Source organism: Pan troglodytes, chromosome 4, assembly GCF_028858775.2.
Source record: "Pan troglodytes isolate AG18354 chromosome 4, NHGRI_mPanTro3-v2.0_pri, whole genome shotgun sequence".
NCBI lineage: Eukaryota > Metazoa > Chordata > Mammalia > Primates > Hominidae > Pan > Pan troglodytes.
In genome coordinates, this window is record NC_072402.2 from 32,773,016 (window position 1) to 32,789,529 (window position 16,514).

General features: G+C 35.4%; 1 protein-coding gene and 1 pseudogene across 1 annotated transcript in view; one reads left to right on the plus strand and one right to left on the minus strand.

The window, feature by feature from the left end:
• Positions 1 to 16,514, minus strand: part of XRCC4 (X-ray repair cross complementing 4) — a gene marked incomplete at its 5' end in the record, with an annotated part of 250,536 nt that overhangs the window by 73,930 nt on the left and 160,092 nt on the right.
• LOC129144061 (coenzyme Q-binding protein COQ10 homolog B, mitochondrial-like) lies at positions 1,304 to 2,034 on the plus strand (annotated as a pseudogene).

Here is a 16,514-nt window from a genome sequence, read left to right on the forward strand (position 1 = left end):
TCTTTGGACAATGATCTGTCCAGGCAGTCAGCTTCTATAGAAGGTAGCTAATCAAAAGCAGACAGTCCCCTTTTGGGGGGGAATACCTTTGTTACTTGGCACTTTTAGTGAGACAAAGAAATGAAAAGGGCAGGAGAGAATTCCAGGCAAAGGTAGTCAGACAACATTGGAGGAACTTGGCATAGTTCAGTGCTATAAATGATGAACATAAAAAAGTGGTTAGAGATGAGGCCAGAGGCGAATGCAAATTGCCCACAAGTTACATAAGGGGGTAAAACTTTGTGGGTGGAAACTGTAGTAAATTTAAGAGTGAATGTCCATTCTAAAGAGAACAGTCAGTATAACCAATTGCCACCATGTGAGGGAATATCTTCCAGTTTCCAAAGCCATAAAAGGTTTCAATTTTTAAATTAATGATGGTACAAAATTAAAAAAAACAAAACAAAACAAAAAACAGTGCAAACTCGACCGAACACATATGTGAGCTGCATTTTGCTAACAGCCTGTCTCACTTTACAATCTTAGGACTAGGGAGTTAGGGAAAGTGCAGCTCATGAAAGCCTGTGTATACTATATTCAGGGGTTTGAACTTTATCTTGAGAACTGTAGGGACTCATTAAAAAGACTTGACACTGATTAACATCTTAGAAGGATCACTCTGGCAGCTGTATTGGAGTCAAGTCTGAAAGGGAGCTATGTAAGAAGGGCTTAAATCAAAGCAGTGAAGGAGGCATGGAAAGAAGGAGACAGATTTGAAAGAGGTTAAAAAGTCATATGGTTTAGTAAATTACACAGTTGAAACCTGAACCCAGGTCTCCTACCTTATATTGCTTGATATTCTTATAGCTAACTATACCAGTATTGCAAGATGTCTTTTGAGTGGAATGCTATTTATTATGCAAGTCTTAAGATACAGGGGATGTTCTTCACAAACATTAGCTTGAAATACCAGGATTTTTTCCTATAACTATCATGTAGCGTAGGTAAACCTTGCACTAAAAGAAACTCCAGGAAAGAGGATATGTAGAGAAATCCTGATGAGATACACAGTGGGCAAATACAGTGACCATGAATAAAGTCCCTCATACTTCATTTGGCTTTCTATGCCAGTTTACAACTAAACAACAGATAAACAGATTGATATGGTTTGAATGATGGTGACCTTCTAAAATTCATGTTGAAGCTTAATCCCCAATGAGGTGATATTAAGAGGTGGGGCCTTTTGGGGAAGTAATTAAGTGATGAGGGCTCTGCCCTTATGAATGGATTCATGTCTTATAAAAGGGCTGGAGAGGAGTCTATCATGGTAGCTTGGACTGGTCAGGCAGCCTTGAGAAGGGTGGTCTTGGGATGCCATCTGAAGTCGGCTCCAGTGGTCGGAGTGTGGGCTCCAGTGCAGGGGCCTGTGCAGAATGTCAGATATTTAGCTTCCTGTGGTATACTGATGAGCAGAACTCTTCTACTACATACCTCAATTTTGCCTAAGGAGATATGTGCAAGAACTTTCTTCAAAATTGCGGCACCGTTAATAAACAAAAGGAAAGAATATTCAGAGAGAAGAATTTTAAGACATTCAAGAAACATGAAGGAAATGCATGATGTAGTATCAGGAATAGAGGATTACAAGCATTTCATTCCTTGGTGTAAAACATCAGATGTAGTATCAAAGACATCCGGATATTGTAAAACACAATTAGAAATTGGGTTTCCACCTGTGTTGGGGCAATATACATCAGTAGTAACCTTGGTGAAACCTCATTTTGGAAAGGCATCCTGTATTGATGGGAAACTTCTCGATCATTTGGAGACTGGCGTTTTAGCCCAGGTCTTCCAGGCTACTGAAAAATGTGTACCTCTGATTTTTCAATTTCTTTTGAATTGCAATCTCTTCTACACTCTCAGCTTGCCACATTGTTTTTTGATGAAGTTGTAAAGCAGATGGTAGCTGCCTTTGAAAGAAGAGGATGTAAGTTGTATAGTCCAGAAATAAATATACCTCAGGAGTTAATGCTTCATGAAGTTCATCACGCATAAAGGGAAAAAACAACTGGTGTCACCTACTTGTAACTTTAGTTTGTTCACTTTAGGAAGGATTTTTATGATGTTTTCAGAAGTCAGAAAGCATCTGTTAAACCCAGCTTTGGTTATAAACTTGCACCATTGAAAACTTGCACATAGAATATAGATTCACTTGTACAGACATTATCATGTTCTGCATTTACAATAATGGGATGCCATCACTATTGCTAGAATACTGACATCATTCTTCTAAGCAGAAATTGAAACTGTAAATTTAAATCTTTTAATTATCAACTACCTGAAAGAGGTTAAGATATTCACACAGTTTATATTACAGCAACCATATCACATTTAAGTTATTAAATTCAGACTATTTGTAACTTATTGTGATAGGGCCTGCCAAATGGCTTAGGGTATTTGAGTAATCATCACATATTTAAAGTAAAAACTTTGACTTAAAAACACTGTTAATGAAGGTTCTCTGGCACTTTTGATATTTTAAAAATTGTTTTGTGAGTAGTAGATAATTCAGTGCCATAGTGCGGTTAGCTCCCAGATAAACAATGAATTGTTTTTATTTTTATTTTTATTATTTTTGGTGATGGATCCAGAGCTAAGCTACATTTCTAGTAGTTTGCCACTTTCTCCTATGTATTCTGGCTGCTCTGTCAATATGCTAATTGTGTGTCAAATTTTGTCTACAACAGCAGGCAACAAATGAAGATAAGTTGGTTGATATGTATCCAGCACTATGCATCCCTATTTTTCAATTTATTGTGTGTATTCACTTTCAATAATGTGTTTCAAACTGATATATATATAAATATATATTATATATATTTTATAATATATTATATATTATATAATATATAATATATTATAAATATTTTATAATATATTATATATTATATAATATATAATATATTATAAATATTTTTAATATATTATATATTATATATTATATATTTTATTATATATTATATATTATAAAAATATATAATATATTATAAAATATATATATATATATATATTTTTTTTTGGTAGAGATGGAGTCTTGCTCTGCCGCCCAGGCTGGAGTGGAGTGGTGGAGTGGAGTGGCACGATCTCAGCTCACTGCAACCTCCGCCTCCTTGGTTCAAGCAATTCTCCTGCCTCAGCCCCCCAAGTAGCTGGGATTATAGGCACACGTCGCCACGCTCAGCTAATTTCTTTTGTATTTTAGTAGAGACAGGGTTTCGCCATGTTGCCCAGGCTGGTCTCAAACTCCTGAGCTCAGGTAATCCACCCGCCTCGGCCTCCCAAAGTGCTAGGATTACAGGCATAAGTCACTGCGCCTGGCCTCAAACTGATTATTTTTAAAAAACAACATAAGGACTGAAGTAGTAACTTAATAATGTTAACTTATTTATTTTTTGTACAGTTAAAAAAGGGGCTAGAGAAAACTAGTTTAGGCGCTTTTTTGCGCTGCTGCCTTCCATCATGGGAAGACATAGCATTTGTCTTTTTTAACCTTGTGAAGATGCAGCATGAAAGCCCTCATCAGACACAATGCCAGAACCTTGATCTTGGACTTCTCAGCCTTCAAAACTGTGAGAAGTAAATTTCTATTATCTATAAATGACCCAGACTGTGGTGTTTTATTATTGCAGTAAAAATGGACTAAGACAGAGACCACTAAATATTTAGTAAAGAAAAGTCTTTCTTACTATACTTCTACCTCAAAAATTCTATGACCAAAATTAATTTATGTTTCCAGATCATCTGCATTGTGGTTAATCTCTGCATATTTAGTGGGAGTGAAGACTACCGCTTCAATCTGGTTAGTACATTTTTTTAGTTCAATAATTAACAGAGCCAGACAACAAGTCAAATGGAAAGTGAAGTCATTAGGTGGGGTGAAGTGATGTGAAATCTGAGTGTTTTCTCTCTTAACCTCCTGGATGGGAGCTTGACTCCATTTGTCTGACTGGCAAATTGATGAGCTAATAAAAGAGCGTTTGTTGAATAGCTCTATAAATAACAAAACCTACTCCTACTACCTGCTTGAAAATGATGTATTTTTCTTTATTAAACAAAATATTAAATGCTTTTATTAAACAAGATATTGTTTTCTTTATTAAACAAGATATTAAATGAAAATGCTGTATTTTTCTTAAACAAGATATTAAATTATTTTTGCAAAATCATCAAAGAATGTATAGTTATCCTAAAGTTTCTGTACTAGACAATCACATTGGTACAGACAGAAAAGAAAACTTCCAGATTATAACATTTAGAAATGTGTTACAAACTTGTAAATTTGTAACAAGGTAGCTAAACAATAGTTTATTTTGACTATTCTGCTTACAGTGAAGGTGTCAATATTCACTTCATGGTAATGATATTAAACTTTCAACTGATGTTGTTTTATAGTTTCTTATTTTTAAATGGACATAGGAGTGTGATGGTGCTAAAAATATGCTATATTTAGATGTCTCTGTAACCCATCAGTTGGAATAGGTCGGGTTATATACAGTAACAAATACCCCAACATGTCAGTGGATTGAAATGACAAAGCTTTAATTTTTCATTCTGTTGCATGTCCATCATGGGTGGCCTGAGGGCTCCACTCCATGCTGTCTCCTTATTCCAGGATCCAGGATGACAGGGCAGCCACCAACTTTGCCAGTTGCTATGGCAGAAGAAAGTTCTCTGGCTCAGAAGTTACACATGTCACTTTTAATCAAAACTTGCTGGCAAGAACTAATATAGTCTTACTCAACAATAGCTGTGAAGTGCAATTTCATCATGTGCCCAGAAGGCAGAGAGCTGGAAATATTTGGTGAACAGAACTAATGACTATCACAGTTACCCAAAAAATTGCTCTATTATGGTTTCATATATCTTTGTTTTCTCCGCCTGACTAAACTATGAAATCAGAATCTACAACTTGAAAGGTTCCCAACAAATTCTTTTGATTCACTGATTCTACATAGATAGATGAGTTCAATATAAAGTGTGATTTAAATAAATAAATTATGTCCTCTTAGAACTTCCCCCCAATACTAAATATATAGATGCTCCTTCACTTATGATGGGTTACATCCCAATAAAACCATCACAAATTGAAAATTCATAAGTAAACAATTATAACAAGATTCTGTTATAAGCAACAAATTATAACAAGATTCTGTTATAAGCAACAAATTATAACAAGATTCTGTCATAAGCAACAAATTATAACAAGATTCTGTTATAAGCAACAAATTATAACAAGATTCTGTTATAAGCAACAGAAAACACACAAAGACACTAGGTTAGGTATATTAAATAGGAAACGGTAACTTATACAGAAAAGGAATTTCTTTATTAAAGTTCTGGATCCTGGGAAGTCTAAGGTTGAGGGGCCACATCTGGAGAGACCATTTGTGTGGGTGAAGCCTCTGTAGAATCCTGAGATTGTTCAGGGCATCACATGGCAAGGGGGCAGAGCATGCCAGCTCAGATTTCTCTTCTTCCACTTCTTCTTCATATAAAGCCATCAGCCTCATTCCCATGATAACCCATTAATGCATTAATCCATGAATGATTAATCCATTCATAAATGAATGGATTAATCCCTTCATAAATGAATAGATTAATCCCTTCATTAGGGTAAAGCCCTCATAACCCAATCACCTCTTAAAGGTCTCACCTCTCAATACTGACACATTTGGGATTAAATTTCATCATGGATTTTGGAAGAAACAAGTATTGAAACCATACCATCTACCAAACATCATAGCTTAGCCTAACCTATCTTAGACATGCTCAGAGCACTTTCTGTACAGTATTTAATAGAATACATGAGTTATTCAACACTTTATTATTAAAATAGGCTCTGTGTTAGATGATTTGGCTCAGCATCTTGAGAAGTATTGTACCACATATCGCTAGTCCAGGAAAAGACCAAAATTCAAATTCAAAGTAGAGTTTCTACTGAATGTATATTGCTTTTGTACCATCATAAAGTCAAAAAATCCTAAGTCAAGACATTGTAAATCAGGGACTGTCTGTATTTAAATCCAGTTCTGGGATCATACTAAAATTGAGCTAAGAGCCCAGGGTGGAATCACCTGGGTATCAAATCCAGGTATAATCAACAAAATAGTTATTCAAAGACCAACTGTATTCATTTTTCCACAAATGCTACAATCCATTAAAGAATCATGCATGTAAATCTGACACTACAATAATCCCTTTCTTTACTTTCATTGCATTTGCTGTGTAAATCTACACATTAGGAACCATCCACACATTGCTGAAGAGAAACAGCCACTCATGCTGTCTGTGCTCACTTTAAGATCATGGTCATAAATCCAAAATGTCAAGGACTCTCCAATCTTTATCTCCATACCTCATTTGTCGCAGGAATTCTAGATTCATATATATCTTGGTATCTCTGCTGTGATGTCTGTTAAGTTTCTAAAACCTAACCTAGCCAAAACAGAACCATCTATTTTCACGACCTGCAAAGCTGTTTCTTTCTGAGTTCTTCCCATGTCTGAAAGCTGCACCATTTACCCAGTTTGTCAAGCTAAAACATAGGAATCCTCCTGATTCCTCTCTCTCCCTTATTCTAAATCAAACCTACTAGCAAGTCTTGGGAACTTTACTGCTAAAACATATGCATGACCTAAGAATTCTTCACTAGGTCCTCTATTAGCCTACTCTAAGACCGACTTCCACTTGGACTACTGTTAAAACCTCCTAACTGATCTGTCTGTTATCACAAGCTCCCTACTTCCAAATCCATTTTCCACACAGTGATAACTCCTTACTTCCAAATCCATTTTCCACATACTTATAATAGCAATCTTTTAAAAACAACATCAGTCCATGTCATTGCCCTTAAAATTTACCATTATACTTTGAATAAAATTTAAAGACCATTGGCCCTCAAAGCTTATTTCACTGATACATACATCACAGACCACTCCCTCTCATTCCCCTACATGGTACACATTTCTACTCCTTCAATACAATGGATTTGCTCACCTGAGGGCCTTTGCATTACCTTTCATTCAATCTTTGCAGGATGTCTGCTTGTCATTTAGGCTCAGCTTAAATGCCAATTTCCTGACCATTCTATATAAAAAGGAACCACCTCATCACTATCTTTTGCATCACCTTAATTATCTGCATATTTCTTTATTATTTTACAATGTGTCCATGTTTATTTATTCTTTTTCACTTGTTTCACACCACTAAAACATAATCTCAGCTGTTTTGCTCCCCACCATGTCTTCTATCCTCTGTGCCTAAGTCACTGTCTGGCTCACATTAGGTACTCAGCAAATATTTGTTGAAAAGATGCTTATGATTTCAAAATACACAAAGTACATGGCATGAGCAGGGAAGGTACAAAAGTTACAAAACACAACACTTGATAATTTGTAATTATTCTGGAATTTCAGATGATAAAAATTAGATTATAAATTATTAAACATAACAAAGACAAATGCTTTTGTAGTGTAATTTTTCCACAAGTAATTAACCTGACTTGGAAGACAGTTTACATTCAAACCTAGACAGTTGAGTACTGGAAAGGGAAAACAGAATGAACATGAGCAAGAGTTGGGGCATTTACCAATATTGAACACTTATCATGTGCCTGGCATAATATAATTGTCATGTCTTTAATTTTAACGAGGTAGGTATTGCTATTCGCATTTTAGAAATTATAATATTGAGGTGTAGACTCATTAAGTAGCTTGCTCACATAGTGGTGAGCCCAGACACAGGAGCAGCAGTATCTACAACTAGAAAAGTAGTGATAACTCAGGAATAAAAGGTGTAACGGCCACACGGAACAAAAAAAAAAGAGCCCATATAGCCAAGACAATACTAAGCAAAAAGAACAAGGCTAGTGGCACCATGCTACCTGACTGCAAACTATACTACAAGGCTACAGTAACCAAAACAGCATGGTACTGGCACCAAAACAGATATATAGACCAATGCAACAGAACAGAGGCCTCAGAAATAACACCACACATCTACAAGCATCCAATCTGTGACAAGCTTGACAGAAACAAGCGAGGGGGAAAAGATTCCCTATTTAATAAATGGTGCTGGGAAAACTGGGTAGCCATATGCAGAAAACTGAAACTAGATCCCTTCCTTACACCTTATACAAAAATCAACTCAAGATGGATTAAAAGACTTACACGTAAAACCTAAAACTATAAAAACCCTAGAAGAAAACCTAGGCAATACCATTCAGGACATAGGCAAAGACTTCATGACTAAAACACCAAAAGCAATTGCAACAAAAGCCAAAATTAACGAATGGCATCTAATTAAACTAAAGAGCTTCTGCACGGCAAAAGAAACTATCATCAGAGTGAACAGGCAACCTACAGAATGGGAGAAAATTTTTGCAATCTATCCATCTGACAAAGGTCTAATATCCAGAATCTACAAGGAACTTAAACAAATTTACAAGAATAAAACAACCCCATCAAAAAGTAGGCAAAGGATATGAACAGACACTTCTCAAAAGAAGACATTTATGCGGCCAACAGACATATGAAAAAAAGCTTATCATCACTGGCCATTAGAGAAATGCAAATCAAAACCACAATGAGATACTATCTCACTCCAGTAAGAATGGCGATCATTAAAGTCAGGAAACAATAGATGTTGGAGAGTATGTGGAGGAATAGGAATGCTTTGACACTGTTGGTGGGAGTGTAAATTAGTTCAACCATTGTGGAAGACAGTGTGGTGATTCCTCAAGGATCTAGAACCAGAAATACCATTTGACCCAGCAATCTCATTACTGGGTATATCCCCAAAGGATTAAAAATCATTCTACTATAAAGACACATGCACACTTATGTTTATTGCAACTCTATTTACAATAGCAAAGACTTGGAACCAACCGAAATGCCCATCAATGACAGACTGGATAAAGAAAATGTGGCACATATACACCATGGAATACTATGCAGTCATAAAAATTAAGGAGTTAATGCCAGTTGCAGGGACATGGATGAAGTTGGAAACTATCATTTTCAGCAAACTAACAGGAACAGAAAACCAAACACTGCATGTTCTGACTCAAAGTGGGAGTTAAGCAATGAGAACACATAAACACAGGGAGGGGAACATCACATACTGTGGCCTGTCGTGGGGTGGGGGGAAAGAAGAGGGAAAGCATTAGGACAAATACCTAATGCATACGGGGCGTAACACCTAGATGATGGGTTGATGAGTGTGACAAACCACCATGGCACATGTATACGTACCTATGTAACAAACCTGCATGTTCCGCACATGTACCCCAGAACTTAAAGTATAATACATAATAATAATAAAAAGGTGTAACAACAAGGGAACACCCCACACTAACAGAAGTGTAGTATCCCATTATTCTCTGTAAAGACCACACCATGTCTGAGATATAAACAGGGTTTGGGGGGGTATGACTTTAATGGAACACTGGAAAATTAAATGCATTCAGTGAAAAGCAAATCCAAATAAGAGACTGATATGTGACAACAATATTATACACAATAATGTTAAAAACTTAGGCTCTTTTAGCTTGCAGAAGAAAAACTCCAGAGTATAAAATGGTCTTCGAGTTAAATAGAATTATATCTAATTTAGTCATAGAGTTTTAATTGTAGGTCTTAATGTGAAAATCAAATTATCCTGAAAAATCCTTAGGAAAATACCATAGTCCAGCATGTTACACAAATTTCAATTGGTCCAGCACCCCAGGATCAACAGGTTTCCTCCTATTTTAGGATTTATGGCTATTTGTTTTCCATGAAGCACTAGAAAATGTTACATGGTTGCCTTGTGTTTAGTTGCATGTAAAGGTTTATCTTTAAATGCAGTGCTCACATAATAGAAAGATAGTGGGAACTCAAACAGCTAGGGAAAGGAGATATATGTTTCCCATTTCATTTTCACTCCTGGGCATATGCTGGACTAGAATGCCCAGCACTATTTAAATTGTTCCCTTTTCTCTCTCTCTCTTCCCTCCCCCTTTTTATGTAGGAGAGGGGAATAGAGAGAATATGATGCATTTGCATAAATTTTATGTACTCAACATGACTCTATTTTATATTAGTAAATTTAATGTAGAAGATTTATCTGATATAATACAGAAGGCAAAACTGTGATCAAAGAGTAGACATTACTAGGTAAAATAGGGTTTCATTTAAAGTAATATGTCTTATTGTCCCACAAAGCATTTATATAATGGTTACATGCCATATATTATTATTTTGGATTAGATAATTAATAAATTCCATCCCAATATTATAACAATACTTTTGTGGAACAAGTAGACAAAATAAAACAAAAAAATAAGAATGACTTTATGCTATTTTAGATTGACATTATTATTTCCTTTATTGCTTGTAATTCAAATGGGCGTATAATTAGTAATAAATTTAGGATTCTTAGAGTACATAATAATCTATGATATTCCAAACATTCAGAATGAATGAGTTGCTGGATTCAATTCCTTATCGTTATAAATTATTTCAAATGTAGGACAGGATTACAATAATTTTCAAGTTTCAAAAAATGCCAAAGGCAGTAAGCAATTAAGTAAAATAATATAAATGTCAAGAGAAATAAGAATTTTCAAAATTTCAGGTAACTTCAACCAACAGAAAATTTCAATCAAGTTCATGGTGCCTGTGAAAGACAATCCAGGAATGCATTTTAGTTAGTAGTTGATTAAATGGGCTAAATAAAACCCCTTCTGTCTTCCTATACATGGCAAAACCCCATCTTTACTAAAAATACAAAAATTAGCTGGGCATGGTGGCGGGCGCCTATGATCCTAGCTACTTAGGAGGCTGAGGCAGGAGAATCGCTTGAACCCAGGAGGCAGAGATTGCAGTGAGCTGAGCTCTTGCCACTGCATTCCAGCCTGGGTGACAGAGTGAGACTCTGTCTCAAAAAATATATATACATATATATATGTATATATATATTTTTTTTCGAAAAAATGAATAAATCCCACAATTTGTTTCAGGATGATGCAGGGGCAAGGTCTTTCAGAGCATGTAACCTATGGTAATGAGTTTAGACTAAGTACAATGGGAAGGCACTGGAATACTCTAGGAAAGGGATGGGAAGTCTGGAGACATGCGGAGAAGTATAAAGATATAATCCAATTTGTGTTTTCAGAAGTTCACTATGTGGAAAACAGTTTAGAGGTCAGAGAAGTGGAAATGGGAAGAAAAGGGAGTAGGCTGCAGTCATGCATGCAAAAGGATTATGGCTTAGACTAGGTTAGTGGCAGCAGAAGTAGAAAACATGAGATTAAATTCTAAGATATTTTAGAAGCATGAAGTATGAGACTGACAAATGGAGTAGAGCTAGGCATGAGAGAAAAGAAGAAGCTAAAGATAACTCTTAAATTTAAGGCTTTAGTTGCTGTATAGACCAGTGGTCCCCAACCTCTGGTCCATGGCCTAATAGGAACTGGGCTGAAAGGCAGTAGGTGAGTGGTGGGTGAGTAAGTAAGCTTCATCTGTATTTACAGCCGCCTCCCATCACTCACATTACCACCTGAGCTCCACCTCCTGTCAGATCAGCAGCAGCATTAGATTCCCACAGGAGCACAAATCCTATTGTGAACTGTGCATGCGAGGCATCTAGGTTGTGTGCTCCTTATGAGAATCTAATGCCTGCTAATCCGTCACTGTCTCCCATCACCCCCAAATGGGACCATTTAGTTAGAGGAAACAAGCTCAGGGCTCCCACTGACTCTACATTATGGTGAGTTGTATAATTATTTCATTATATATTACAATGTAATAATTAAAGAAATAAAGTGCACAATAAATGTAATGTGCTTGAATCACCCCCAAACCATCCCCCCACCCACCCCAGGTCCATGGAAAAATTGTCTTCCACAAAACCAGTCCCTGGTGCCAAAAAGGTTGGGGAACTCTGGTACAGATGTAGTACCATTTTCCACAAGGGGAAGATTCTGCTGGGTTAGATCTACTAAATATTTTCTTTCCCGTATTACACAAAAGGCCTATTTATTACTTCATTTACTTGGTAATTATTGAATATCTACTATGTGTTAGGTTATGCTAGTGTATAATATTTTCTTTTTTGTAACTGTCTATTTTTACTGAATTCCCAATTTCAGGTTATTTTTTGAACTCTATCAAATGTAATATATTTTCTCACCTAGAGTTACTTATCTGTGCATCCATCCTTGGTTAATGAGAAAGAGTAGCAAATTTTTTCTTTGTTATTTGTGCCTCCCTCTACTATTCATTTTAATTGGGCATTCTAGATGTACTTGGAACTATTACACCAATTGGCCTCATTATCACATTGTACTGTAATTATTTATTGGTGTGTTTCTGAAATTACATCCTATCCTCCTTGAGGGAAAGCACCTGGTCTCTTTCGTTTGGTGCTATAGTCCCAGCATAGGACACAGTGCTTGGCACACAGTAGGTACATCATTACTATATTAAGGTGGAGATAAAAGGCAGAGGCCTATAACCATTGTCTAAGGATAATATGTAATGCCAAATTTTCAGTCCTATGATGGGTTTGTTTTCCTCTTCTGGAAGTTATTGGTGTATGTTCCTGACAGCTTAGATGGAAGACTCCAAAAATATACTTGAGACCCGAAAGACCATCTTATTATTCAGTGAGAACACTGAGATTTTCATCTGCCTTATTTGCCCACATAGCAGTTGAGAACAGAAAAAATGCTCTCCAACAGTTTCTGTTTTATATGGTGCCATTTATTGCTTAACCCAAGATAAACCTCAATAGAAAATTATCATTTTCATGATTTCCTTGAAATGGGATATATAGGTCCATTTGGTTTTATATTAATATCTCATTACTTCATTGGTTTGCTAAATTGATTTGTTCAATTCATATCTTATTCTCTAAAGTTGGGAAATTTCTAGAACATCATATATCATGGTCCTAGGGCAAATACTCTTTCAAATCAGCACTACATCCATAACAGAATGTGTCAGTGAAAAAGTTGATTTTCTCCGTATTCCATAAGGAGAATATCATATAACCCCAAGTAAGAGAAACCCCATGCCTTCAGATCACAATCAAAACACATGTCCAGAGGAAATATTTCCTGTGGTTGGAGCAAACAAGAACCTCTATGACAAGGAAGGTTTTCAGAGGCTACAATACACCTTCCTGAGTAACCCTTCTTAGAGCACAATTTGAAGAAAGCTTGCTGATAAATTACTTATAGGTGCAATTAAGTTCAAAAATGAAATAAATGAAATGATGTAAAATGATATAATATCAATGCATCACAATATATATATTTGAGTAGATAAATATAGCAGCATGGAAAAGGGAGCTTTTCCAGTCTTTTGAGAAGTCAATCCCCATGACTTGTTTTGTTTATCCATCTTTTGTGGTAGGTTGATTTCTAAAGTAAGATAGATGATTTATTTTGGTAAAGACTAAGTTTACCAAATAGCTTTCAATAACTGATGAGGCTTCCCAGATCTCTGGTAGTAAGAGGATAGCAACCTCGAATGTTTCTCAATTCATCCCTGCTGTTCCTTCCAATCACATTCACTATTACACCAATTACAGTCACTATTCTTCAGGTAACTCTTCCTGGATTACTACTAGAGTATCTTCCTATCTTCACTGCCAACCCGTAAACTTTCCTTCCATCCAATATATGGTTTCCAGGAAAATTTTTGTAAAGCTCTGTTCATTATGCCATTATTTGGTTCAAAACCTTTTAACAGTTCTTGTAGCATTCATAAAAGAAGTCCAAATAAATAAGTCTCTTTGTGCTCTACGTTCTGCCTACCTTGCCAGCTTTATTCATATTTCTAAGCACCTCAATGATACAGGCATTTGTCCTCAATCTTTCAGACTTTCTCCATGCATTTGTTTTATACAATCTGTTCCCCTGATAGGATAGCCCTTCTTTTTAGTAAGGGACTATCCCAGATTTCTCTAACAAAGAGAACAAAACAAAAACAAACCACCACCATGGCTTCAATCAAGCTAGACATTTATTTTTCTCACACAACAGTCCAGAGGTAGCTGGGTGGTCCATTGTGGGTATGCTGCCCTGCTCCCTGAGACTGTCCAGGGACCATGATTCCTCCTATCTTGCTTTCCCATCTCCTACCATGGTTTCCTTAAATGTTAAATGGCTGAGAAGGAAGAAAGAGACATAGGAATGTATGCCCAATCGTTTCATGGGCAAGATCCCCAAATTGCCCATATCATTTCCATTTATATCTCATTAGCAATGGCTTTGTCACATGGCCACCCATCACTGCTAGTGAGGCTGGGAATTGTAGCCTCTAGGTTGATAGGCACATGCACTGTTAAACCCTGTGGATAGAGCAGGTGGTGGAAAGGAGTTCTGTTACTAAAGGAAATAAAGGGATGCTGTGGATGGGGTTCAATTAGAACTCTCTTTCTTTCAGTTTATGCCTTTAGAAATAACATTCATCTTCAAAGCCAAACTCCAGTAACACCTCCTCAGGTGTTTACACCTTTAGAAACAACATTCATCTCCAAAGCCAGACTCAAAGAACACTTCCTCCTGGTCAGTCTTCTCTGATTTTATCCTCTCTCCTTATTCCATATAGCTCCAAAAGGATTAGCAACTCTCTTTCCTCTGAAATTTCATAGCTTTCATACCTACTATGGAATTTGGCACAATCTAGACATATTATAGTTAGCCATATACATATTAAAGATAGTTTGTCAGAAAATGTAATGTGGCCCAAAAGCAAACAACATATGTGTGCTATTCATTACTCCTCCTTCATTGTTCTATTCATACACAAAGACAGAGATAGAGGCTGTATCAACTTCTTATTCTGTATTTCTAGAAGTGATTTATACAGGAGTAAACATTCAATAATGGTGGTAATGATAACATTGCTTTATCCAATACACTGATAATTTATCTTCATTTACTACAAAAATAACATTTTACAAAGTAACATATACATACTTGATCTAGAGAAATAAGTTTTAGAAATTGTTTAGAAACAAGGTTATTGTAAAAGATTTTCAATTAAACAAAATATTATGTCCTAAAATTTTACTAAAAGTATTTTTGAATAATGATGTTTAAATAAAGCATGTTTGTGCTTTTGTCCTTTAGTAACAATTTTCCAAAAACAAGCAAAGTCCTTGAATAATACTAATGGATCATTATATATTTTTAATTTCTTAGGTTTATTTTTTATTCTCATATCTGATTTCTTTCTTCCATTTGCTGACATCTGTTACTTTGGGGGTTCATATCTTCTTATTTTGGCATAATTAGTTTATACTTTTCAGATAACATGAAACAGTCTATATTTCTAGTGGGTAAAATATTTTATTTTATTTCATAATTTTTACTACGGACCAAATACTTACTTTACATTGAGTAACACATCATACTAGATGATTTAAGTTACAGAATTTCACTGTTACAGTGTAAATTTTGGATACAGTATACCAAAAAATATATACCTCCTATTTTTCCTTTAATACTGAACCATAAATTATGAGCGGGGAGTCATTTCCTTTGATTAATAACTTTGCCGGCCATGTATAATGAATATTTACACATTATTCTATGTTGGTAGAGTGCTTAAAATGCCTGAAACAATAACTATTATCAAGCCAAATTTAGAGAAATTGTACATATCAAAGTCTTTCAAATGACAAGAGTATAACATATAGGAAACATACGATAAATCCCCTTTACTTAAAACTCAGAAAGATTATAAAAGTCTCCTATAAACATTTTTTTTTAAAACAGACATCTGAGTCTGTCAGTAATTTAAAATTTAAATGTATGTAATAGCCTGGGGGAATTGTAGTAAGGGTTGTTCCCAGGGTGAGTTATAAACATCGAAATATTTATTAAAACACCTATGTAAGCTCCAATGAAACATATTATCCTGAAATTATGTTAAAGTAGAACTTACAATTCATGCACTTACAAGACCAATCCTATGATACATTTAATAATCATGCTTTAAAAGGTCATAAATCTGTGTTTAATACAGAATACATTAAAAAAAAATTTTTGTCCTTTTTGTATACTTAAAAAATCTATTCAGGCAAACATACTCTTAAAGTGTAACTGTTGATTTTATTGGCAAATCTATAATAATGCATATGATCAATCTTTATTGAATTATTTTGGGTCACAAACACAATTAATAAATCATCTTTGAAGTGCACTGACCATAATCAGTATACTCTGGAACAAGGCCAAGGGGCCATTAATCAAAATATGCAGCAAGCAAAGTGAGAGCCGCAGCCTGACCAGTTAGGTAAACATAGAGTGAAGCTAATAAAAACCTATCTCGTTTTAAAACCACCACCATGTTTACTTTTGCAACTAAGATAAACATTATGATAAAATTAAAGTTGTGTAAAAAATGAGGTTTGCTCATGATGACCAGAGTAAATATATAGCAATTGAACATTCATTTTATGTACCTAATTTGACATTTAAA